The sequence below is a fragment of the Eschrichtius robustus genome, chromosome 3 (genome assembly GCF_028021215.1).
Source record: "Eschrichtius robustus isolate mEscRob2 chromosome 3, mEscRob2.pri, whole genome shotgun sequence".
Classification (NCBI taxonomy): domain Eukaryota; kingdom Metazoa; phylum Chordata; class Mammalia; order Artiodactyla; family Eschrichtiidae; genus Eschrichtius; species Eschrichtius robustus.
The window spans coordinates 66625344-66651449 of NC_090826.1; the positions used below are offsets into that span (position 1 = coordinate 66625344).

Here is a 26106-nt window from a genome sequence, read left to right on the forward strand (position 1 = left end):
ATAAGCAAAAAAGGACATCTTGGGGGGGGCAATTAGTAGCATTAAGATAAATTTAATGTGCTGGCTTCCTGGGATTTGTGCCTTCAATTTATATGCTTTACTGATAAAGAAGAAAATCAATTTCATTTTATTCTACTTTCCAGGGAAATAGCAAAAAGCTTAGGGATTTTGTGGGGGGACTTTTAAAATTAGGACTATTATAGAAACAAGTTAAAGAACCAAAGAGCAAACCTGAGAACTATCTCTGGGGATAGAGTGTGGATGGTGGTTAGGTTTGGAGGCAAATGACTATTCTCAGTCTTCCCAGGCTAAGGTGATCAAATCCACTTTCCCCTGACCCACACCACATGTCATCGCCCTGCTAGCTCTCTGAGAAGACAAGGCAAGCTTTATTATGTGTGAGATGCCAAGGCATCCTCAGAGAGATGATGGTGGTGTGAGTTGTGTCACAATGGGGTGCCAGTACGTTTGTGGATAGGAAGATGCATGGCCACACATCCTTCTGCCTTCGTCTGGCCAGGTCTCCCAGTAAGAGAGGCAGGAAACGAGGCAAGGAAAAGAGCATCTGAGTCGGGCTGGAGCTTCAGCTACATCCCCAAGGCAGAGGTCTAGTGGGCTAGACCTGGCTGCGTGGAGAACTCCTTGTGCCTAACCTAGAATTTAAAACAGGCAGAAACACACACTTTGTTTCTATCCTGAAGCTCTCACCAGAAGCTTCAATCGTGACTTTCCCGAATAAGGAGAGGACAAGCGTTACCACCCTAACCTGTGAGAAGTAGAAGAATGTGCAGGTACAAAATAACTTTAGCCCCAAAGCTTAGAGCCAAAGTAGACTAGATGATCTTGCTTACAACTTTCTAAGCTGGGAACGCAGGGTCAGCCTTCTGTTGGAAGGGTGTGGTGTGTGTGTGTGTGCAGGTGTGAGTATATATAGAGAAAGACTCTGACTGCAGGGCAGGTTGCCTCAGGCCCATGATAATTTTAGGGGGTCCATGAAATATTTAATTTATTTTTTTAATCAGGAGAAAAACTAAATATAATCATAATGAATATACAGTTATGGATCCATCCTGGATTATATTTGTCTCTCTTATATTGCAATCATATAATATATGATTATTTATATGTAAGAGATATGATTATATCTCTTATATTGCAATCATAAAATGTGTTGCAATATTTTTTTTCATAGAGGAAGGAGCCCATGAAGGCAAAAGTGCTGGGCCTGTGAAAGTCATAATGCAGGCCTGAATGACTGGACAACCATGAGAGAAGCACAGATGGACCAGCAGAGCCTCAAAGAGGCAGACAGAGACAGAGCAGAGAGAGAAAGAGATAGTAAAATACACGCAGACTGAAAGAGACAGAGACAGAGAGAAGGAGATAAGGAAGGACACATACTTGGAGGGAGAGACGGGCAGATACAGGCACATGTGTGCGCGCGCACACACACACACACACACACACACACACACACACTCAGAAACAATCTGACAGATACGGAGAGGCAGAGGGAGTGATGGAGAGCCAGGACAGACATACTGAGCTAGACAGACAGACAGACGCAGACAAAGGTATCACAGGGGGCATTCTGCTGGACGGGGGCAACTATCACCTCAGTGTGATGTTTTCAACACCCCAGGAGCAAATGTGTCTGAAGAGTCACAGGCCTCTCTAGGCCCTCCCTTATCTCCAGCCACGGAGAATCAAGTGAGAGAGAAGAGAGGGCCAGGCGTTCTCTTTGCCTGTGCTCCTGGGTACATAGCAGTCCCGAGAGGAAGGTTTGTGCCAGTCCTTGGTTTTGACCTTGGGCTGTACTCCTTCTCTTTGTGGGTGGAATAAGATAGATGCAGTGGCCTTTCCCTTCCTCTGAAAAGTGCCACGGTCGATGCTGTAAAGCCACCAAGCTCATGCGTGTACTTTAGCCAAGGCAGATGGGAATTGCACAATTAGGCAAGAAGTGCCATAACCTGAACCCTAGAACTGCTGCCTTGATTGTGAATGTACCAGGAGAGTGGGACAATTGGAACATGAAGACCTTGTCCCTTAATTGAAATTCACACGGTTCCTTTTCACTTATATTGTCTCTGGAAAGTAGGGTTGGAGGTTGTTTATAGAAGACCCAGTTAAGATACACACCATTTGAAATGTCCTACAAGAAACCCCAATGAAATGAAATAATTTACACTAAAAAGTGTATACGCTTCAATCCGCTTTGAATTCTGGTCTGCTAATCTTGCCAGCAGATGGTTGTAGGAAGAAATCAATAAGGAAAAAAAAGAAGTTATTAAACCAGGACAAGCTCGGCCTTTATACCTTTCAGGGCCAGAGAGGAAGCGATAGGCAATGGTACGGTGCCAGCCTTAAGGCAAAACTGCTTATGTGTCCTTGGTTGTGAAAAGTGTTTTTGGGTGAAATAATTTCTTATTTTGCACGAATGATCACAGCATGTGTCTGTTTGTAAATTCATTCATAGCCACTGTCCAGCATCATTATGAAGATAATTTGCTTAGTTAAGAGAATATGGGCAGTTGAAGTTATTTATAAGTTTGCTTTTTGTCAGTTGTAGGTTATTTTTCTGCCATTTGTTGACACCAGCGGAGTGTGGGGTGGTGCATAAATCCCATAAGAAATGGAGTTATATGATCACATTAAACTGAAGCCTCCTTCCCCTACCTCAAGCTAACAGCTATTATTTTGGATTCATTTTAGTAGGTGTGAGAAGCTCATTTGTTTAGAAGATGAATAGTTTATCTAGGATCATCTGGTAGCAGCAGGTTAATTAAAGAGTGACTCTGTCATCTCTAGCCCAGATTGTGGGTGTTATAAAAGCCAGCCTGCTTTATACTGTCATGTGAGAAATGTACACAATGATGCCCAAAGAGTTTAAGCATTGTTAATAGTTAGTCTCTTGGGTGAGTTTGTTCTTCTTCCACATTATACAGACATAAAGAGTATCTGCTAGTTTATTCTTTCCTGATTATATGAACTTTCTGTAATATAATAAAAAAGTGATTGTACTTTTGCAAACAATAGTGTAGCTAACGACACTCTTCTAAGTGTACCATACTTAATTGTTACCACAGTCTTTGAGGTGGGAATACTGTTATTAATTCCATTTTCAGATGAAGGAACTGAGACACAGAATAGTTAAGTAACTTATCCAAGGCTGCACAGCTTGTGGGCAGCAGTGCTGGGATTAGCAATCAGCCTGCCTTGGGAGCCAGTGTTCTTACTGCCTGCACTCCACTGCCCTCCTCAGAAGTAGTAGGACATTTTATGTCCCGCTCTCTGTTGAGAGGATATTGATTCATTTTGCGACTGAGAGGGCGGGCTCTTCTGCTTACTGGGATCTTTACCTGCTACCTCTTTAGCCTGTGGGCCAAAAAGCTTTTATGCCTGTTGTCTGTTGTCTAGAAGCTTTGGGGGAACATAGAAGATCACTGGGGAAGCCAGAGCTGAAATGTTGATTATTTTATTCTCTCCATCCTTATATCCAATATTAACGCTTTTTTAAGTCCTGGGGTCCAATTTCTGCTTTCAGAGTGACCAAAACAATGTCTCGGCTCACTCCTCCAGATAGATGCTTTGGTATGCATGTTCTAAACAGCAAACCACATCAGACACCAGTCCCTCAAACATGCCAACCCATCAGTCACTATTTGCTGGGCCCTGGGGAAAGTACCTAGAAGTGTAAGTCCTAGCCAAGCCTTCCCACCTGGGAATGAAGGTCTCAGAGGGAATGGCACACAGAACCAAGTCAACCCCTACCGCAAAGAGCTTCAGATGAGCGGTGCGCTTGGTATGTGCTAGGAAGCTCAAAAGAGGGAGAAATCAGATCTGGCTGGCTGGGCAGGGGTCTCCCAGGAGGGGACAGGATGTGGGCTTGTCTGAGGTGGGGAGGAGATTGGATTTGAGGTAGACCCTCAAAAGTAGGCTAGACTTGGATGACATTGCATGTGCAGAGGTGTGTGAGTGAGCCTCTGGGAATGTAAGAGACAGGTGTGGCCAGAGCCAGGGAGGGAGCACTGTTTTAGGAGTCCCAGGTGATGAGGTTGGAAAGACACCAAATGACCCAGGCTTCCCCACAGGGAGCAGGAAAACATATACTTTGCTCATTGGCGTATGAAGGCGTGGAGCTTAAAAATCTGATTTTTGCATATGGTGTGTGGAACCAGTCTTCACCCTCCAAAGTTATGTCTTGTGCTATTGTGTGTTCTCATCTTGTTCTGTATTTTTAACTGCTATGAACTCTAGCAAAAACAGGTTTGTTTTGTCCTCCCACTTGTGTTCTTGAAAACTGTGCTTACAGGACCTTATGTTACTTACACTCTGGTGTGTTACCTTTAATCTCAACCTCTGTGTGCTGTAAACATGACGGAAAGGTGACAGTTTCATTCGGAATAAACTCCATTGATCTCTGTCTGTGAGGCAAGATATTTTTCTCAAGCATTTTGGGGCACATTTTCTCTGAGAAGCAGTGTGAACACAGAAGGAAGTCAGAATGTCTGGGTTCGGACGCCAGGTCTGACACTTATGACCATGGAACCTATGGTAAGTACTTATCTGTGCCTCAGATTTCTCAGCTGATTTGGACGACTAAGTATGTCCAGTCAGGTACAATGCTTTTAAGCAGTACCTGGTACATAGTAAAGAATGGGTAGCTTACTTAAATCCTCAACAGGGATGAAAGCACCCCCAAGAGGGCAGAAATTCATGAATGGTGTGATTAGGAAAAAAATTTGCCCTTTGGCAGGGGCTGCAAAAAAAGGGGTTGGGAAACACTGACTTAAATCAACTCCATTAAATTAGACTGAATGAAGCATTGACAGAAAGAATCCAAAAGGAAGTTTAGATGTACTTTGAGGCCTAGTGATCAACAGAGTCTGTAATTAATAGACATCTACCAAGGGCCTATTGTAGGCCTAGCCTGGGGTCCACCCATTCACTTTTTGGTCATTTACACAGTGAGGTAACCAATGAAAGGACGTTCCCCCTTCATTGGAGCCAGTCATGGTGGGAGAACTGAACTGAGGAGGGAGTTGCTTTGCCCACCTTGTCCAAGAAGAAAATGGCCAGGATATGTGGGGTTTGGCCTGGGCAGAGAAAATAGTAAAAGTTCACGTCTACCAAGCACTTTTGTGTTTTTTTCCAGAGTAGTTTCACACACGTATCTCACAAGCACTCTTTTCCTTTAAAAATAACTTTTAATTACACGTTTAAAAAAGAAATACACTTTAAAAAAATTTTATTGGAGTATAGTTGATTTACAATGCTGTATTAGTTTCAGTGTACTGCAAAGTGAATCAGTTATACATATACATATATCCACTCTTTTTTTTTTTAGATTCTTTTCCCGTATAGGCTATTTCAGAGTATTGAGTAGAGTTCCCTGTGCTATGCAATAGGTCCTTATTAGTTATCTATTTTATATATAGTAGTATGTGTATGTCAATCCCAATTCTTCCAATTTATCCCTCCCCCTGCCTTACCCCCTGGGAAGCATGTTTATTTTCTACATCTGTAACTCTAAAAAATACACTCTTTAATAAGAAAATTAACATATGACAAATAAGAGTAAATATTCCCTTTGAGCAGCACTTCTGTCTCAGTTCCCTGCTCGCCCCACAGGGTTAACCACTACCATTAATAGTGTATTATATCCAATATAGTTTTCTATTCATTTACATGCAAACTAAACATAAAAAAATTTACAGTGTTACTTTGTATTCTTTTTACACTAATGATAGCATACTATGCATAATTTCTACTACTAGCCTTTTTTTTTTTTTTAAACCCATGCTGTGTCTTGGAAGAATCATTCCATAATAAAACACACTGATCTATCTCATTCTTTTAAACTGCTGCTTGCCCATGGAATGAATATTTCATTATTTACTTACCTACTTCTCTTTCTGGTAGATATTTATGTTATTTCCATTTTTCCCTTTTACTACAGCTAAGACTGCAGCCTCTTTGAGTATGTGGGTGTATTTCTATAGCTGCTCTTTGAAGCAGATATTCTCTTTCAGCAGAGGAAACCAAGGCCCAGAGAGGTGACACAGGACCAGAACCCTGGTCTTTTTGTTCCAAATTCAAGTTTGATGGCTGTTCTTCCCCTCCCCTTCCAAGGCTAGCTCACATTCTCCCAAGACTGGAACATTTGCATTTGGAGACCTATTTCCTAATAGCAGTGACATCCTAGGGGCTTCCCCAGACATTGCTGCTGCTTTTTTTCACTCAATGATAGATCAGCTACTGCATGTTCCCTGAAGGAAGGCGGCTTTCAGGAGTTGCACAGCTCTGTGAATAAAATGGAGGTGGAGGGGATTGTACAGAATGTCTGACCCAACCTATTTACCAAGCTGCTGTGCCAAGGCAGGCACGGTGTTTGCCTGAATGGCTGAATTTGAAAGCTCCAGCTGAGAAATGTCAGAATGAAGTAATGCTTAAATTATTAAACAAGAGGGTAGTAAAGAGGGTGAAGGATCATAATCTGTGGAGACTGGCTTGTTTTGAACTGGAAAGGAAGAGATGGATGTTCTAATTGACTTTTACTTTAAAATAAAAAGGGTTCCTGGAGCCTACTAAAAGCTTAAATTTCAGAGAACCCCGAGCTTCTTTTTGATGAGCCTTCTTCAATATTTTACAGTATTGTTGAAAGAGTTTCTTACTTAATTAAAGTCCCCCAATACATCACTGGAGAGGGTGCAGATCCGGATGGTTGGACCAGCCCTCTGTTTCCCAGCTGACTGAGACTGCAGTGCCTGAGGCCAGAGTGACCCCTTCCATCAGCTGTCCCAGCCCTGAGCACGCCTGCAGCCCTGTCAGAGAGGATTCCAGTGGGAGCAGATACTGGCAGAGAGCATGGAGCCCAGCGAGTTCATCACGGCCTCACTGCCGCAGTTCATCCAGACACTCCCCTGGACCCAATTAGCAGATTGGAAACAGCATCCAAGTGTGTTGCAACCACTAAGGTAAAGAGGAATAGCAGACATGAAAGAATCAAGTGGGAAAAGAACATTTTGGATCCTGAAGGAGCAAGTTGCTTGTCAGAGATTTAACGAACCGAAAGAAAATAAGTTGCTGCTCCTTAAGCCTTTTTTCTAACACTACTGGGTTTCATTAGCTTAGGGAAAAGCACCGAAATCGCAAAAGAAAAAAAGAAATACTTATTGTTCCCATGTTCAGTTTCTTGTTTAATATAACTTTTTTTGAAAAAAAAAAAAGATTTAATAGAAAAGGGAGGGCCTCATTAATTTTAGAGTCTGCAAGAAATGAAAATGAAAAATGATCTGCTGATTAGTGATATGCAATTTGTTCCTTGAACGTCTTCAGTAATGTGTGAATGTCACATTACATAACACTTATAATGATTAAACTAGAAGATGAAATAAGATAGGATAGATCTTGTGTTCTTCCCTTGACTAGTGGACAACCCATCTCATTAATCTCTGTGGGATTGCAGCCTTAAATTGAATAAGCAGTGTTACTGGGGGGAGATTTATAGCCACAAGACTTAGCAGTCTTACCGAGGAAATCTTACAGTGCTATTTTGAGAGATCTCCAAGACAATTGCTGGGATTTGTATTCATTGTAGCCTGTCACAAAACATCGGCTGAACCAGTAATAATCAGTGAACCTTCTCAGGAACTTAATATTCTGACAGCAACATTGCAAATGGGTAGTTGTTGGTGCCCCATTTGATGGGAAGTTAAAGCATTCTGGGTCCCCATTTAAATTATTTTGTTAGAAATGGTGGCTTCAGTCTAGTGGGAGACTGTGCAGTGGTAGACCTGGGTACTGAGGAATTCTCATGAAAAACCGGTGAGTTTTCGACATCATAAGGGCAGACCTCCACAGAGCAAGTGTGAGAGGACCTTATGAAATGTTTGTTGAAAGAATGGATGAACTGATGATCATGATTCCTCCTCATTTCATTTAAATACTTCCTGTGACTGAAGTCCTGACATTTGGTATATAAATGCCATTAAGTAAGATCAGCTTATTTAATGCAATTTTTAAAGGAAATGCCCTGCTACACCTTGGACCAGTAGCCTGGAGTGAAATTTGTAAAGAAGTTTTGTTTTTCCATTCAGCTTTATTGAGGTATAATTGACAAATAAAATTGTACATATTTAAAGTGTACAGTGTGATGATTTGATATACGTATACATTGTGAAATGATTACAATAATCAAGTTAACTAACACATCCATGACCTGACGCAGTTACTATTTGTGTGTGTGTGGTGAGGATGACTAAGATCTATTCTCTTAGCAAATTTCAAGTATACAATACAGTATTATTTACTAGTCATCATACTGTACATTAGATCCCCAGAACTTTTTAATCTTATAACTGAAGGCTCTTACTCTTCGACCAGCATCTCCTCATTCTGCCTATTCCCCAGCTTCTGGTAACCACCATTCGACTCTCTGTTTCTGAGTTCAATTTCTTTTTTTTTTTTCTTTTTTTTTTAGATTCCACATTTAAGTGAGATCATAAGAGTATTTGGCTTTCTCTGTCTGGCTTATTTCACTTAGCATATTACCCTCTAGGTTCATCAATGTTGTTGCAAATGGCAGGATTTGAACTTGAATTTCTTTCTTTCTCATAGCTGAATAACACACACGCACACACACACACAAACTGCTTGCAAAAGCAGTTTAACTTAACAAATCACCCGATACAAGATTTCCCTTTAAAAGTCACCAGTAAGCCTTTGCGTAACTACTTCCTCCTTTGAAGTGTTCACTTCCTCTCAAATTAGCCTATTTATTACTTGACTTGAGCTCAAGTACTTGAGCTCCTTGAGAATGAGTCTATGCCTATCTCTGTAGCCCCATATCTTGATTATGCCTGGGACATATTAAATATCCTGGAAACACTTTCCAGTATATGAAACAAAAGTTATTATTTGTATGAAGTCAAAATCTATCTCCCTGAACTTCCACTTGGTAAACCTAGTTCTATACTCAAAAAAAATATGCCAACTCCTTCTTCTGTGTGAGAGTATTTTGATGTTTAATCACTCCTCAAATTTTCTCTGTTCCAGATTAATCCTTAGTTCCTTCAATTAATTATTTTCTAGAGCAGCTGTGTCAATCATTTTGAACTTTCTGGTCAACTAAAACCTTAGGTCTTCTTTTTTCCTTCTAGCAATATCAAGGAAACATTTCCACCCATCTTTTATTGGAACAATGCTTTTTTTTTTTTTTTTCCTCTGAATTCGTGACCTATCCCATTTATCATTGTAAAATTTAATCATATTGGTTTTTACCCATCTTTCTACCATATTGAGAATTTTTTAAATGCTTATTTTGTCAACAATGTTGTTGCCGTAGTGTTATATCTTTGAAGATTTGATCAGTAAAGTTGGTAACAGAAAACTGTGGGTACTTTGGTAGATGCCAGTAGGGTCTTCTTTTCCCTTTAGGGTGGCACTAATCTGTCTTTTACCTTTCTTGTGTGTTCATTAGTCCTACAAAATTTCCACATGGTGCTAGAATTGGCTTTCGAAGATATTAAATCTATTGATTCTATCCTCCAGTTTTACATATAAGGATACTGAGTCCAAAAGAGCCCAGGGCTACATAGCTGGTTAGTAGATAGACCCAGACCAGAGCCAAGTGACACCCAAGGCAGGTGTTCTTTCCTTTTTATCACAGCTGCCACTCTTTTTTAAAAAAATAGACCAGAAAGAAGTTTTACGTTCACAGCAGAATTGAGCTGAAGGTACAGAGATTTTCCATATACTCTCTGGCCCCTTTCATGAGTAACCTCCCCCGCTATCTGCATCCCTCACCGGAATGGTACATTTGTTACAACTGATGAACCTACACTGACACAGCATTATCACACATAGTCCATAGTTTACATTAGGCTTCATTACTGGTGTTATACATTCTATGGGTTTGGACAAATTTATAATGATATGTATCCATCATTGTAGTAACATACAGAGTAGTTTCACTGGCCTAAAATTCCTCTGTTATTCACCCATTCATCTCTCCCTCTCCCCTAACTCCTGGCAACCACTGATCTTTTAACTATCTTCATAGTTTTGCCTTTTCGAAGTGTCATATAGTTGAAATCATACAGTAAGTAGCCTTTTCAAATTGGCTTCTTTCATTTAGTAACATGCATTTATTAAAGTTCCTTAATGTCTTTTCATGGTTTGGTAGTTCACTTCTTTTTAACGCTGAATACTCCATTGTCTGAATGTACCTCAGTTTATTTATCCATTCACCTACTGCAGGACATCTTAGTTGTTTGCAAGTTTTGGCAATTATGAATAAAGTTGCTGTAAACATCTAGGTGCAGGTGTTGTGTGGACATAGTTCTCAACTCCTTTGAAGCATGATTTCTGGATCATGTGGTAATAGTATGTTTAGTTTTGTAAGAAACCACTAAACTATCTTCTCCAGCTGCTGCTCTTCATATCATTCTCAAGTTTAACACTGGAAACATTAAATGTCTTGTTGAAATTCCAACATATTGTGGAAGGTTTCTTAGTCTTTTAGGTGAAAGTCATGTACTAATGTTAATTTGAAGATAGAGTGGTGGTCTTTTCCTCTTTCTTCTTCTAAGACCATCAGTAAAATTCCTTCTGTTTCTAGCAACTGGTACATTATAGGTAGAAGTGTGTGTGTGTGTGTGTGTGTGTGTGTGTGTAGGTGGATGTGCATTTGCTTTATACCACAATTAAAGAGTAGGAGAAACAGGATGATTTACTGGTCAGTGAAAACCTTTCACATAAAGGCAAACTGGTCATTTATGCACAGTCATTTGGGGGGAATGTAGCCTTGCTTTGCGCTCACTAAGGGAGCTCTATCTTTGATGAGAGACTGCATTTGTTCAATGGAAAGAAAATAGCTCTTTTGTACCTTGCTGACTAAATTGCTAACTATTCTTCAGGTCTCATTGTTCCCATTATTCAGTATTTAAATACACATAATGTCTTTACTACCATTAGTCAGTATTTCAAAAGAGCTCTTTTTCTTAAATCTCTGAAACCCAGGACCAAAGAACACTTTTCTCTTAGGTGTATTTTATTATTGGTTAGAATGGAACCAATCTGCAAATTTTCAAAGTCAATAAATAGTGAGAAAAAGTTTCCCTTAGAATCTTCTTAGAACTTAGCCATTAGATGGTGGTTTTTTTTAAAAAAAAACAAAACAAACAAACTTAAAAATCTGTTGTTTCGTAAGAATTGTTTGTAGGGAAAATGTAAACCTCAGTACTGTTTAACTGCAGTCCAACAGAAGACTATCGTATCGCACTTCTAATCAAAAATAAATTGAACATAGTGGTAGGCTTACAGAAAGAGAGAGAATTAGATTTGATTAGATTAGCTTTAACCTGCCCAGAATAAAACTGTCTGCCTTTCCTGTTATTTGTTAGTGTTTATAGCAGGTTTCGTCTACAATGCTTTCACTATTATTTCCAGGCGGTAAAAAGCAGTCAAGCAGAAAAGACACTCATAAATGTCAGAAAAGAGTAAGTTTTTTTACATTTCAAGGGCTTTGAAGGTCAAGTTCAACCCACTTAAGAGAAGCAGAGTGATGGATCTGTAGTAGCATGTCGTTAGTTGGTGTATTTAGGCATATAATTTATGTGAAATTAATGCACATGTCTATTACTCTGTGGAAGTGAAATATCCTGGGAAGATTCTATGTATTTTATACATTTTATTCACCTGTTAGAAGGTAAAATAAGCTAAATTTCCATAATTTGGGATGAGGAAGAGAAGATGTTCAATTTGTAAAAAGTGATCAGGTTATGGAGTGTTGTGATTCTTTCCTTGTTGCTTCCATTATATAATAATTTGATTCTTTCTGGTAGTTTCCCTACTCCATGCTATGAAAAGAGCTCTGTTAAGAATTTTTGCAAACCATTGAGAGATTTTTTCCTCCAGAAGACCTTATTGAGATGTTTTCTTTTTCTGTATGAGACTTTATTTTTTTCCCCACCAGGGAGCCTGAGCAATTATAGTTTAAAGCTACTGAAAATAGGTATGTTCTTTGATATCAAAGAGCTTCTTGAAGATTTTTCCAACTGAAGAGACCCAAAGGTTGTATTTTAGGGTGCTACTAGCATGGGCCTTTGTAGTTTAAAACTTTCAGAATGTTCTACCAAGTGTATTATTCTTTGGAGGTGTTGGACTTTAGTACTATTGTATTTGGTAAAGGTAAGGTGTTTGAATCTGTATGTGTCTACGTGTGTTCCCACCTCTGCTGAACTGAGACTTAGTAGTTACAAATTGTTTCTCTCATGATGTAGGCTGAATAGAGAGAGGATAGGGAGTAGGGAGTAGAAGAGACATTTACTGAGCACTTACTGTGTGCCAGTTACATAATATATATTACTTTTCAGTCCTCACTGTTACTATGAGAAGTGGTAGGCTACTATCCTCATTTTCCAAATTACAGATTCAGAGCTGTAAATTTCACTTGTCTGGGAGCAAACTCAGGTTTCTTTAGTGTCGGTGGTTAGGTCCCCTGGAGCCTCCACTGGGCTAGGCTCCAGAGAGGAAGAATTATATATATAAGGAAGAATAAAACCTGCAGATCAAAGCCAATATCTTGGGAAAAGTGTGTGTGTGTGTGTGTGCACGCGTGTCTGTGTGTCTGTGTGTGTATGTTAGGTGGGGGGAGAATATACATGCAATATAATGCTTTGAGAACTGTAGTATCAGTAGATGGTGAAAGTTCAGGTGTCATTTTCTAAGGAAATGTCTTTTGGTCACTCCACTTAGGTCCTGGCTTGCTCCTATTTTCCTCGACTTCTTTTCTTTTTTCAACCTTCTCTTCCCTTCCTGTTGTCAGTTTTCAGTCTGCAAATTCCTGTTGCTTTTCCTGTATGGAAAATTGATGATTCCAGACCATGCCTTATCTTAGAAACCCCAAATGTCCATGATAGTATTTTACTAAACAATGAACTATGAATGTGTATTCAATAAATATTTGTTGAGCACCATCTGTGTACCAGATATTATATGAGGATGATGTAGTAGCAACAAAAACAGACACAGTTCCTGCCCTTGTAGAATTTCAACCCTAATGGGAAAGAAAGACATTAAATTATTTTATAATGAATACATACTAGTTTTTCTTCTTCATGTTTTTCTGCCATCATCAACTTTCTTATTTTAGGAGAATAGAATGAACTCAGACCCTGTATAGACATGGTGTAGGTGCTCAGTAAATGTGTACTGATTTGTAGAAAATATTAAATTTCTTTAGCCCTCATCTTTTTTCTTACAAAAGTAATATTTTAAAATAAATAGTCTTTGAGGAAAATCATCTTCTGTAGTTGACTGTCAACATCAGTCAACATTTGTATGGAAATGAGGTGATTGTGAAGAAAGGGCTTTTCATAGCCTTTATCAGAGTTAAACCTCATAAATTTGTGAGGAAGGGGCTCTTATAATCTTCATTTTACAGTTTACAAATCTATATATAGGAACTAATTTGTCCACTGTGGAGCTGAGATTATAATCTCTGTCTCCAAATCATCTTTTCTTTTGACTACATTGCCTCTTGAAAATAATTAAAACAAAACATCAAGAGATGTACAAGCATCTCAGTTTCTGCTTACAATAACCGTTTTTTCACCTGAGAAGCACAAAGGCAAATTATTGTATTCATTTAATTTATTGATTCACCAACATTTCTTGAGCACCTAGTGTGTGCCAAAGAATTGAGTTTCCAGGACTAGGGGTCCAAGATGTAGTCCTTTCCTTCAAGGTGTTATAGTTTATTGGAGTAGATAGAGATATAACTTAATCAATACGGGGCTATGAGAGAAGATATCCTTGAGGTATAATGGAAAGATCACGAGCTTTTTAGACAGTCTGGTTTGAATCTTGACATCAGTACTTATTAGTTGTTATCCTGGGAAAATCATTTTTCCCCTTTGACCAGCAGTTTCCTCAAAAGTGTAAAGTGGGGGATGAAAGTATTTATGTGTATTACAGTTGTAAATATTAGAGGAAATGTGTGTAAAGGGTCCAGCACAATTCCACACACATAGTAGATGCTCAGTTAATGCTACTACAATTATAACATGGCTGACCCAGTGCAAATTATACATATATATGTATATATGTTTGTTTTGTTCTTATACCTCTATTTGTTTTCTTTCCCTCTCTCTCTCTCTCTTTCTTTGTCTCTCTGTCTGTCTCTCTTTCTCTCTCATCTGGCTATGGACTCCCCAAGAATCTAGGGACTAATTTCCTGATGAGGCAGTAGAAAGGCTAGGGGAACGGTCTGAGAGGAGGTGAAGTTTTTTAGAGTATGACGACGCATTTTTACTTTTGGTTTTGTTTTGTTTGTTGTTTTCTTTCCCCCAAACTGAAATATTGGATAGAAGGAACTATACCAATATATGAAGCTATCAAAAAGCATGGAGCATTTCAAGGACCACAGGATGCTTACTATAGCTAAAATATGAAGAATGAGCTTGGGGAGGCCGAGAGCTAGACTGGACAAATAGTCAGAGGTCAGACCATAAAGGGGCTTTTATATCATGCTAAGCCACTTGGGCTTTATCTTACTATACAGACAACTTCTCAGCTAAATAGAAAAAGACAAGCCTAGAATTAAAGTGGTTGAAACAACTTATCTTGGTTTGTGGAGTTCTTGATTGCATGCAAAGAAGAGGAAATCTACTAAAAACATATTTGAAAACCCAAGAAATGATATATATTGAATAAGAATTTTTATGATTGATGGATAATGGAGAGGTGAGCATTCTAGTGAAATATACCATTAGGAAGCATCTTAAATTAAGTCTCAGAAGGAGCATGTGGTGCTGAAATGTTACAGGCTAAAGCACCCTGGGGCAAATTTTGTCCCTTACATGGCAAGTTCTAAAGCAGCAGAGACAGGCTCAGAGTGCCTGGACCCCAAATAGAACACTTAACCTTTTTCCCTGAAAGTCAGCATAAATATTTGATAACATCTCCCTTTCTGTGAAGGGGCCCTCTCTCAGTGGGGGTGGTATCTGGCATTGCTCAGCAGAACAGAATTATTTTTTTTCTTAAGCCTTTCTTTATGTCCTGGAGGTGGATTCTAAAAGCTCTTAAAGTATTTTGATTTTGAATTCTCACAAAAAGTATTTTTTCTTTCACAGTAATTCAATATAAAAGGCAATAAAAGTGATATATTCAGAAGTATTCAGGGCCTGCTATCAGTGCCACATGGGAGTAAACTATCTTGCCACTTGCTCATCCCACGGGAGAAAAGAATCACAATTCACATACAGGAAATATTGCCTGTGTTTGCCTTCGTTTTGCTGGTATTGTCTGCTTTGCTGAAAGGCAGATTTTCTTGCAGATAAAAGCTGCCCTGTCTTGCTGAACTGCTCATCTATTTTGCTCAGGAAGAAGAGGCTTTGTTAAAATCAGGAGCAAAGCCCGATTTGCAAAATATCGCCCCAAAATAACAAAATGCAGAAAAATGTCAAAATATGCTGACTTTGGGCCAACTTCGTGCTTTGGAAAATTACCTAACAAATTTGGCAAATATTGTTTTTTAAGTGAACAGGAATGATGTGTTTTCTAAGCACCATCTTACGAATTGGTGGTCAGGTGCTCAAGAAGAAACGAGGATGTGGAGGTGGCCTAGCCCTTGTCGCTGAGCTGGTCCAGTAGATACGTGGCTAGAGGAGGTGAACTGCGTCATACTCACCTGGGCCTCCAGAACCGTTCCCAGATTACTCATGTGTCTTGGAGGTTTGTTTACGCAAGCCTTCCGGCTTGGCTGCTTTTGCCAAAGGAGAAGCATTGATGAACAAGACGGGTAGAGCTGCTGCTTTTCAAGAGCTCACAGTCCCATAGGGAAAGAGACATTAAGCCAGTCATTGCATCAGTGAACAGAGACATCCAGTAAATGGGAGGGTCAGTGTTGGAGGTGGTGGGATTGTGAAAGTTCAATCATTGGGACCTAATTCTGCAAAAGAATACCTGCCTAGGCTGGGTCTTGGACACCAGAGCTGAGATTTTAGTTAAAATATTAAGATCTAGCACAAACTTACCTCCCATCAACTGAATCTGTTTCTAAATTTGGGAAATTGGCCTTTGTTTCTTCACAACTATTTATTGGTAGTTCTTTTCTTGGAACTACCTTTGTGTATATTTTTATGATAATGTTTACTGAATATATCTGAATATTTGGTTTATAGAAGTAACAATCTCCAGAGAAACCTCATCTTTATGCAGTCACATATAAGATACAAGAACAGGTTTGGTTTTTTTTTCTTGTTTTAATAAATATACATAGAATTGAAAATGTTCAGACTCTCTTTGCTTTGATATCAGGTTTTCAAGAAAATAACTCAGTGGACATTTAAAATTCCTATTGTGAGTGCCAGGGCTCAGTGGAAGTGGTTTGACCAGGGGTGTTAACCCATCAGTGTCCATATGCATATGAGAGACTGAACCTGATCCTATTCTGTATAACTGGGTGAAAGTATATGGAAGCTTCTTTTCAGACAAGGGTTAAAAAGGAATAATCTCTTTTGCTGCAAACTTTTTCTCAGCAGGTGCAAAATTGCTGCAATCAGGTAGGCTTTGGTAAGTGTCAGCTGCTGTCTACCAAGTTGAGAGATCACAAATTCTCATTCCATTTCTATTTCAATTACGTAGACCCCAGGTTCAATTTTCGAGTGTCTGAAGACATGCGTAACTCTGTGATAAAAAATGGGCCTGGACCTAGAGTGGGGGCTATGTACAGAGCTGTGCTGCAAACCTTCCTCGAAGTGACATCAGCTATGACCAATCAGGGTTACTGGTCATGATTATAGTGTCATTAGACTTGAGAGCCAGCTAGGATCCTAAAAACATTCTATCATACAGATGAGGAAATTGAGACCTAGAGAGGATAACAATCTTATCTGTGGTCACATGGGTTATAGACTTATCAAGGTATAGCCTCTGGCCTTTAGTTGCTAACTGTTTTGTGTCACAGAGGTAAATATATCAGGTCGTGTTTATTAGCATCACTACTGACTGGAGCATTGTGTTGAAAGTGTTCTGAATTTGCATCCTCACTCGGAGAGAAATGGTACTGCCGTTGATTAGTAATGTCTGTCTGGAGAGAATGTGGAGGCATGGTATACCATGTGTTTGCAGAATTTGGTTGAATGATGAAGGTTGACTGGTAATCAAATAATTACCACGTGTTGTGAATTATGCTTCAGAAAAAAGTGCTCTAAGATCTTCGTGGAGGGTCAGGATCATTTCAGAAGAGATGACCTTTGGGTTTGGTCTTAAAGAATAAGTAGCAGTTTTCTGACAAAGAAAAGAAAGAAGAAGACATTCCATGAGGGAAGGATAGCTTGTGCAGGGGAACCAATATGTGGAGAAGAGAAGGAAATCAATGATCATTGATTGCCTGCTATGTGCTCGGTCCTAAGTTTGGTCCTTTATGCGTTACCTCATTATTTCATTTTCATAATGACTCTATGATTTTATAGATGAGGAACAGGGAGAAAGAAAATTAAGATGCCCCATGTCATATAGCTACTAAACAAAGTTGAGATTTTAATTATTGGGGCTCCAAAGTAACTTTAGTGGTAGCTACTCAGAGGCACACTCAGAGGTGAGGAGGAGAGGGTTGCGGGTAGAGGATATCATTAGTTTGGATTTGGACTATTACTGTTGCATTTGAGTTGCCTCAGACATCCAAATAGAGGTGGCTAGTAGGCTATTGTAAATATGGCACTGACTGATCTGGTTATGATAAAAAAAAAAAATATCAAAGCCTCACTGATGGCAGACCTTGTGCGTAAGAGGGGATATCTTTCTGCCTTTGCTATTTTAGCACAGGAGACTATAAGTAATAAACTAATATGCTTTATGTTTCATGAGCAATTCAAATTACAGTTGAATGTTAAATCCAGAATTAATAGGAAAACTGTCTTACTTAGAAATTCAAGTGTTTTTGGCACAGTACTACTTATTATCATCATGAGACCTGTGCCCTGGCAAAACTGTACTTGTGTTCAGCGAAAGACTGTTTAATATGTATGCGTTCCTCAACCAAGGTTCAACTTTGACCTGTAAGAGGATTCTTTAAAGAGATGCTGGGAGGTGCAGCAGTTGATATCTGTGCATGGGGATGGGGTCCATAAGAATGTGTGTGAAGGGTAGTCTAACTATTTTCAAAAAAAGGGGGTTTGTTGTTTTTTTAACTTGTGCAGTCTTGACAAGAAGAAAAAAACCCCAGAGGGTTTTTACATTGGTGAATTCCAATGTCCTGGGAAACTCCAGGACTCTGTCATCCTCTCTTCATGGATTTGTGGTTATACTTCCTTTAGGTCTTAGGGTGAGGGACAGGTGTTTAAAATAGTCCAGGCTCCGTTCCTGATTCTCTTTGTTCCCTAGAATGATGATGATGACAGAGATAACCATGACAACTATAATAATACCACCATATTTCATGTATTTAAAAATGTTTTTCTATTTTTTCACATAGCTGAGAAGGAGGTGTGTCTTATACACAATACCTTGCAGTTGCTATTTGCCTACAACGAAGTTTAATTCTTCCAGATAGGATTTGTGTTGTTTCAGATGGTCACCTGGGGATACTACCATCCGGAGACCACTTTAAATTGAATTATTTACTGACTTTTACCTTGAATCACACTGGTAGTGTGAACTTGTATCAAAAACCTGCATGAGTATCTGACTGTGGTTCAAGTTCTCAGGGGGAATTATTTTTCCTTTCTCTCTTCTTGCTGTGCCTTTCTGGATGGCAGCTCTATTTCTAGAATATTCTAACTTTAAGGGAATAGTATTTTGGTGTCAGCTTTTTGCAGAGACATCTTAGACTCCCCACCTTGTTTTCCTTTCTTATCATATTTAGAGTAACGGTGTGATGAACAATTGATGGTGTCTTAGATCTGATGAAATACTCTAATAGCAAAAGCTAACAAGTGCTGAACACTTTCCCTTTTCCAGGCAGTACTGAAGGCCCTTCATATGTAGTAACTCATTTAAACCTTTAACAATCATATTAGGCAGGTACTATTTTGTTCTCCAATTTTAGGTAAGAAAACAGAAGCACAAACAGGTTAAGCAATGTGCCCAAGGATACCTATATTGGTTCATTTAGTGTAACTTGACCACCCTGAGTCTACAGATAGGCTGCTGGTGAGAATCTAATTTCATCCCTATAAAGTTTCTGGCACAATACCTGATACTTGCTGAGCACACAGCAAACAGTTGCAAGTTCCTTCTTTCAGAAAATGGGCCATTGTCCTTATTAGAAGGACAGGCAATCCTTTTGTTATGCACTTCTCATTCCATGATGCGGAATTCTAGCTTTAAGTGTTCTCCTCAGACAAGAGTTGGTTTTCTAAAAAATGTGAATTCTTGTAAGTCTTTTCATTATGTGCTGTATAAATGATGTTGCTCTAAGCAGATCTGAGAGTTCTATCAGGAACTTCAAAGCAACGCTCAGCGAAAAGTCCGGTTTAACAAAGACTCAAATTCTTCCCACTTCACTTTATATTCCCCATCCTAATCCTCCTCCCCCACCTCCCCCCAACACTCACATAAGATCTACACAGAAATCTCCAAGTGAGGTGAATTAAGAAGAAGAAAGAAAAGAACAATTTGTGGGTTTTCCCCTCATAGAAAAACATTTTTCCTAATGATCCTAAACTAAAACTTTTTGGATGATTTACTGCTTATTTTTAGAAGAGAATAACTTTGAATCCCTCCATCCTTTCTTCTTTCTCCCCTTTATTCTTTCCTTTCTTCCACAAATATTTACTGAGTGTCTTTTAAGTTCAAGACACTGTGTTTGATGCTGCCTGTATGAGAGATGTTTCTCAGACTTTGTTCACGTCCTCAAGGAATTTTTATAAACAAAGTTGTAGAGGAATTGTTCCCTCTCTCCCTTCCTCCCTCCTGCATTCCTCTTTATCTTTGTCTTCTATCTTCTTTCACTACCCACCACCCCACCCCACCCTTACCCATGAACTGGAAGCCAGGGAGAAATAGAGGGCTTTAGGGGGGCTACGCTATTTAAGCTGAGTTATATTTGAACTTGTAGAGATGGGGATGGTAGAAAACAGCAGGGCACCAGTGCGGAGCAGCCTGGACAAAGTCACAGGAACTGGGTAGCCATGGGGCATTGGAGCATGGTGAGAAGTCCAGGTGGAAACATGGAGGGCATGAAAGGGGAAATGGGAGATGAGGCTTTCAAGCATCCAGCCATCCCTTCTTACTTCGCTGGCTCTGTGGAGAATCATGTGAGGTGGTAGGCCTGAAAGTGCTTAAAAGGTAAGTGTTTTATGCTGTAATGTCACATAGATTCATGTGACACGGTGAGAAAACTCGGTGTCGTCATCCTCGTCCTCATCATTGTCATCCTCATCATTATCGTGATGCTTCTGGCAGGACTCCCTCCCTAATGACGTTACGACCACCAGAATTTATCCTTCTGCTGCACTTCTGTGTCCTAAACACAAAGTAAGAATTGGATTCTAAAAGACAAAGTCATCTTTTTAAGAGTGAAAGATGCCAAGCAGATGTTCGTAGAAACCGAATAAGGCCGGTGAAGACTATAAGTTGGCTGAGAATAAAACAAAGGCACCTGGTCTGATGACCTAATTATCTTCATTGCCCCTGGTTAGTTAGCACCTCTCTTCCCTCAACAGAATGTCAGGGGACAGGGAGGGGACAGCAGGTGGACTGGAACATATTTCTTCCCATAAGTACAAGGATTTAATGAAAAAAGGAAAAAAGATAACTTCAGGTTCATCTGCCCCAGTCTCTGCTGTTCTCATCATGAGAACCAGTCTTTTGGATTAAATTTCTCTGTGTCTATCTGTACAGCCACACTGAGAGACTGCTTGCGGGGTCCTTCATTTTACATATTCAATATCTGCCTTCAGCTCTATCTTGTGGTTCTGAAGGACTTTCATTTTTTTCTGCTATGTGAAAAGATATATGCTGAAGCAATACGATAAAGATGAAGAAGCAAAATGATATGAAACTGGTTTTATATAATTTTACAAAATAGACAAACTCAGTGAATGTAGCCATGATTGTTTTCATTTAGTACTGTAGCAGTTTAAAAGTCGAAATAGGTCAGGAAACCTAAATCCCCTCCTCAAATAAAAGAAGAAAAGTGTGCAGGCATATTGAAAACCCATTGACATGTTTCATTAGGTTTTAAAATGTGTTAGAAAGTTCAGTGTGACCTCTTATCATGCCATCTGACACTCAGAATGTTCACATTAACTTGAACTTCTCTAGTGTTTGCAGCTATAGGAAGTCTCCTTTGGGGAAAAAAAAATCCCTGAAGAAGTTTTGGCCATCCGTAATTTTTCTCTAGGACTAGCGTTTTGCACAGAATAATTTATGACAATGGGGGTGCCCATGAGAACTCTATTGCTTTGGCTTTTGTTTATTGGATTTGTAATTCTTACTGGACTGTACCCAGTCTGAACTGGACTGTCTGAAGGTGATGTGTGATGTGGCTCTGAATTCTTTTTTTTAAATTTAATTTAATTAATTTATTTCTTATACAGCAAGTTCTTATTAGTTATCTATTTTATACATATTAGTGTATACATGTCAATCCCAATCTCCCAGTTCATCCCATGCACCTCCACCACCCCCCACCCCCCGCTTTCCCCCGTTGGTGTCCATACGTTTGTTCTCTACATCTGTCTCTATTTCTGCCTTGCAAACTGGTTCATCTGTACCATTTTTCTAGATTCCACATATATGCATTAATATACAAATATGGCTCCAAATTCTTATAGTAGATCACCATATTGAAGATGTTCTACTACTGTAAAAAATTCATTTTAATTTTTAATTTAATTTATTTATATATTTATGCATGTATTTATTTAAAGAAACCATCAACATTTTGCTGTTTGGCTGCATCTTCACTGAATAAAAAGATTATAGAATTGTGGAGCTGAGAAAAAAAGACATACCCATTCTGTCATGTTGGTTCCTATAAACTGCCTGAATTAAGGCTCCATACTATTGATTGACAAAGGGTACCTAATATTCTCCAGCAGAAGTGGAAGAATAATTGCTTTATTTTCCCTTAGTGCTAACCAGTGGTACCCTGTAGTTGTTTTTTTTAATACTGGGAATACAGCCAGAGTTAAATTTGTCCACAAATTACTGATTTTGAAATAATATAATTACTATGCTTCAGATCAGCCTCTTAATTTTCCATATGAATTAGGTATTTTGCTTATTGACAAAATGTATTACAAAATCTGCTAATGGCTAGTACCAGTTTTTAAAATTTCTGAACCAATCCTGTAAGAGTGTTCCTGTTGGTATGAGTAACAATTAACAACTTAGTTAATTCATACAGTAAAACACAGACTCTGGAGTCAGAATATCTGAGTTCAGTACCTGTCTTTACTATTTTCTTGCTCTGTGACCTTGGGCAAGTTACTCAAACTCTTCATATCTCTATTTTTTCATCTGGAAAGTAGGGATTACAGAAATATTTCTCCAACTAATAACACTCATTAAATATTATCTTCTCTTAAGTCTATGATGATTATTCATCCATATCTGCTATATCTGGACTTTATTCCCACTGGCCCTACTAGGAAAAGAAAAGCCAGTCTCTGAAAGTAACAATTGCAGTTTTCATATTGAGAATTTAATGTCCATTAATGATACCTGAAGAAGTAGTCCATTGTTGGCTTTTGTCATTATCTTTCCTGAAGGGTCTTTCCCGCCTCTCCATTCATTGACTATACCACCTCCAGAGTGAGCTTTCCTTGATCAGGTCTGACCCTCTCTATCCCACACTTAGACCCCTTCTTTGTATTCTGCAGAAAAGTCCAGACTCTGGCATGATATATAACTTCCTATAACCAGATCCCTTCCTGCCTCTCTAGCTTCACTTCCTCTGCCTTCTTCAAAGCCTGCTCTCAAAGTGTATTGCTTTTACCTATCACATTTTCTTCATCAGCCTCCTGGATTCTGAAATGCTGCTCAGTCTCCCATGTTGACCTTGTTTTTGACATTCACTACTCTCTTCTTTTTTTAAAAAAAATTATTTATTTATTTATGGCTGTGTTGGGTCTTCGTTTCTGTGCGAGGGCTTTCTCTAGCTGCGGCAAGTGGGGACCAGTCTTCGTCGCGGTGTGCGGGCCTCTCACTATCGTGGCCTCTCTTGTTGCGGAGCACAGGCTCCAGACGCGCAGGCTCAGTAGTTGTGGCTCACGGGCCCGGTTGCTCTGCAGCATGTGGGATCCTCCCAGACCAGGGCTCGAACCAGTGTCCCCTGCATTGGCAGGCAGATTCTCAACCGCTGCACCACCAGGGAAGCCCCACTAGTCTCTTCTTGATGGCCTCTAAGATTCTATTACCAGCTATGCTGCCTAAGGCTGCCCTTGGTAAGCTCCTGTGTGGACTCCACCAATCTAGGATTGTCCACCTTTTTTTACCCTCCTTTTCTTATCCCCCCAACAAATGAGTGAGATTTCCCCCAGAGTTCACCATAGTTTAGCAAGCAGGATCCAGTTTGTTGATTCAATAAATAAAGTGAAACAAATGAAGAGTTTTATGTATATACTCTGAGCTTTGCTAATTCATCCTTGTACAAATGGGATGAAGCTTTGTTGTATTCAGGGAGAACCAGATTTGGAGCTTGGCCAGTGGCACAACTTTTTATATGGGAAAAGAAATTATATTTGGTCAGGTCACAAATAAGCAATGAGTAGGGTCCTATCAATGTGTGAGGTTACTGAGTAATGGTATAAATAATACAGTTGACACTGTGCTTTCGTATTTATTATTGAGTAAATGACAGCATATGGACAAAAGTGCACCATTTTACCATGTAAGCAACTAATTCAGTCATTAAATAATACGATTTAAGTAGAAACATACGCCTTTGTACTGTTGTTTATCATTTACGAAAAAGAAACCAAAAATCTAGCAACTGACTAACCTAAAAGTTAAAGAATTTATTCTGTGGTTAAAAGAATAAAAACATAAAAATGTTAATAAAGGTTGCAAAATTGCTAGGTCCAAATCTCTGCAATTGTTTTCTCCCTAAATCATGAATTCTCTGTGGGTTTTATTTTGAAATAGGTATTTCTGCTATAAAGTCTGATATCCTACTCTAAAGAGCGAGCAACTGGAATGCCACATTTTTGATGCATATTTTTGCAGCACAGAGGGGATTAAATTCTAAATGTCTCAGCTGTTAAAGGCCCCTTCAGACTTGCCCAAAAGAAGGAGAAAGCTTTCCCTAAAGCAATTCATCAGATCTATTGGGGCACAGTGACATTCTCTCAGAGCTTGGGTGGATGAGTTCTACTGAATAGTTCAAGTGTTTGCAGCTGCTTGGAATATTTAAGAAAAAGATATCTCTCAGTTCTTATCGTTGTTCCCACGGGCTGGCCAATGCTCACCACTGGCTAATGTCCACCAAGGACCTCACAATTAGTGGTTATATCATAATAGTGACACCTTCCATTTTTGAGTGCTCACTGTGTGCCTGGAACTGTGCTCTGCTTTTTCCACCCATTATATCATTTAATGTTCACATGTCTGACCTTAGGGCAATGACTTATTAAATTTATGTCTGTTTTCTGCAGTACGAAAAGTTTGTTGAACTGAATCTTATGCCTTATAAACTTGACAAGTACTTACTGTTGCTTTCTCTTACCTAATTGTTGGCTGTTGAATCTAGGGGATGCTCTGATTACCTCAATAAAGGCAGCAGTGATCACGTCCATAAACAAATCGTTAGACGTAGAACACATGTGTAAACAAGTAGAGTCTAATTTGCTGACTGTTGATAGACTCAAAACAGTTAAAAGAACAAGCAACTGATGGGATAAACTTAATTCAAACAACTGGAAACAAGGTGTGGTGTGTTCAATGGCAGTTCGGAATAAAATGAAGTGATTGATACATTTGATTGGAAAGTGAAGAATATTTTAGAGTTATAAAAACAGCACTTTGATGTATTTATCCTTTCATTACCCTAATGTAAGGTAGATGGGACAGATAAATGCATCTGACTTAACGCATTTGGCTTATTATTTTTTGTTATGATTTGAACCTTGTCCACTTCCCAACACATCTCCCACTACTTATCAAATGACTTGCACGTTTCTGACCAAATTAAGGCCTTTCAAAAACTCCTGTGCCTCTGTCTGTGCTGTTCCCTCCGCCTGGCATGGCCTTCCCATCTCCACTTGCCTAACTCCTTCTTGCTCTTCAGGACTGCATTTGACCATCACCTCCTCAGACAAGCATTCTTTGAATTGTCCCATGCACGGCTCTCCCCCCTCTTCCTCTGGACTGCCACAGTGCCCTGTGCATACCTCCATCACCCCATTTGATCTGTGGTATTATAATTTTCTGTTTACTTGCCAGGTGCACTGAATTGTGACTCTTTGGAAGCATGGTCTGTCTGTCTGTCTTTTATGGTTTTATTTCTGTTTTTCAGCACCTTGCCAAGTCTACACAGAATGTGGACTCAATGAGCAGTTGCAACTTGAAGGAGTGAATATATTCACGTGTATCATGGATATTGGTATTTTGTTACTTCCCCAACTCCCACGTCCCTACACAGAGACACACACACATTCTCACTGCATTCTGGTGTCTGTAGATTGTGAGTAGCCTCATCCATGGTTTTCATTGTAGTTGTTGAAGCTCAAGGTCATGATCTGGCAGAAGTGACTACTAGAAGAATGTACTTGTGTCCAGAATGTGCTTGACATTAGACCTCTTCTAGTGAAATTTCAGGGTGGTTTTATATCAGCACTATGGGAATGCGTTCATGTTAAACAAGAATATGGAAATATAAAGAAAGGCAAAGAATCGGGTGCAGACAATGCAACAGAAATGGCGCTGGAAGCCGGAGCTGTGAAAAGAGCCCACCTGCCCACTGCAGACTGTGATCCAGGTTCAGCACAGAGGAGTCGGTGTCTGGTTTCCACTCCCCGTTTGCTCCCCTCATCTGCTGTCTGCTCATTACTTGGTTCCCTTTGACAGAACATGGGAGGCAGACACAGATTACTTGGGGAGCGGGCTTTTACGAGTGTGATTTAATTCCATTTTGAAGTTTCTGTCAAAATGGCT

General features: G+C 39.4%; 1 protein-coding gene across 3 annotated transcripts in view; it reads left to right on the forward strand.

The window, feature by feature from the left end:
- Positions 1 to 26106, forward strand: part of ST6GALNAC3 (ST6 N-acetylgalactosaminide alpha-2,6-sialyltransferase 3) — a 550540-nt gene that overhangs the window by 206061 nt on the left and 318373 nt on the right. The window lies entirely within an intron of this gene.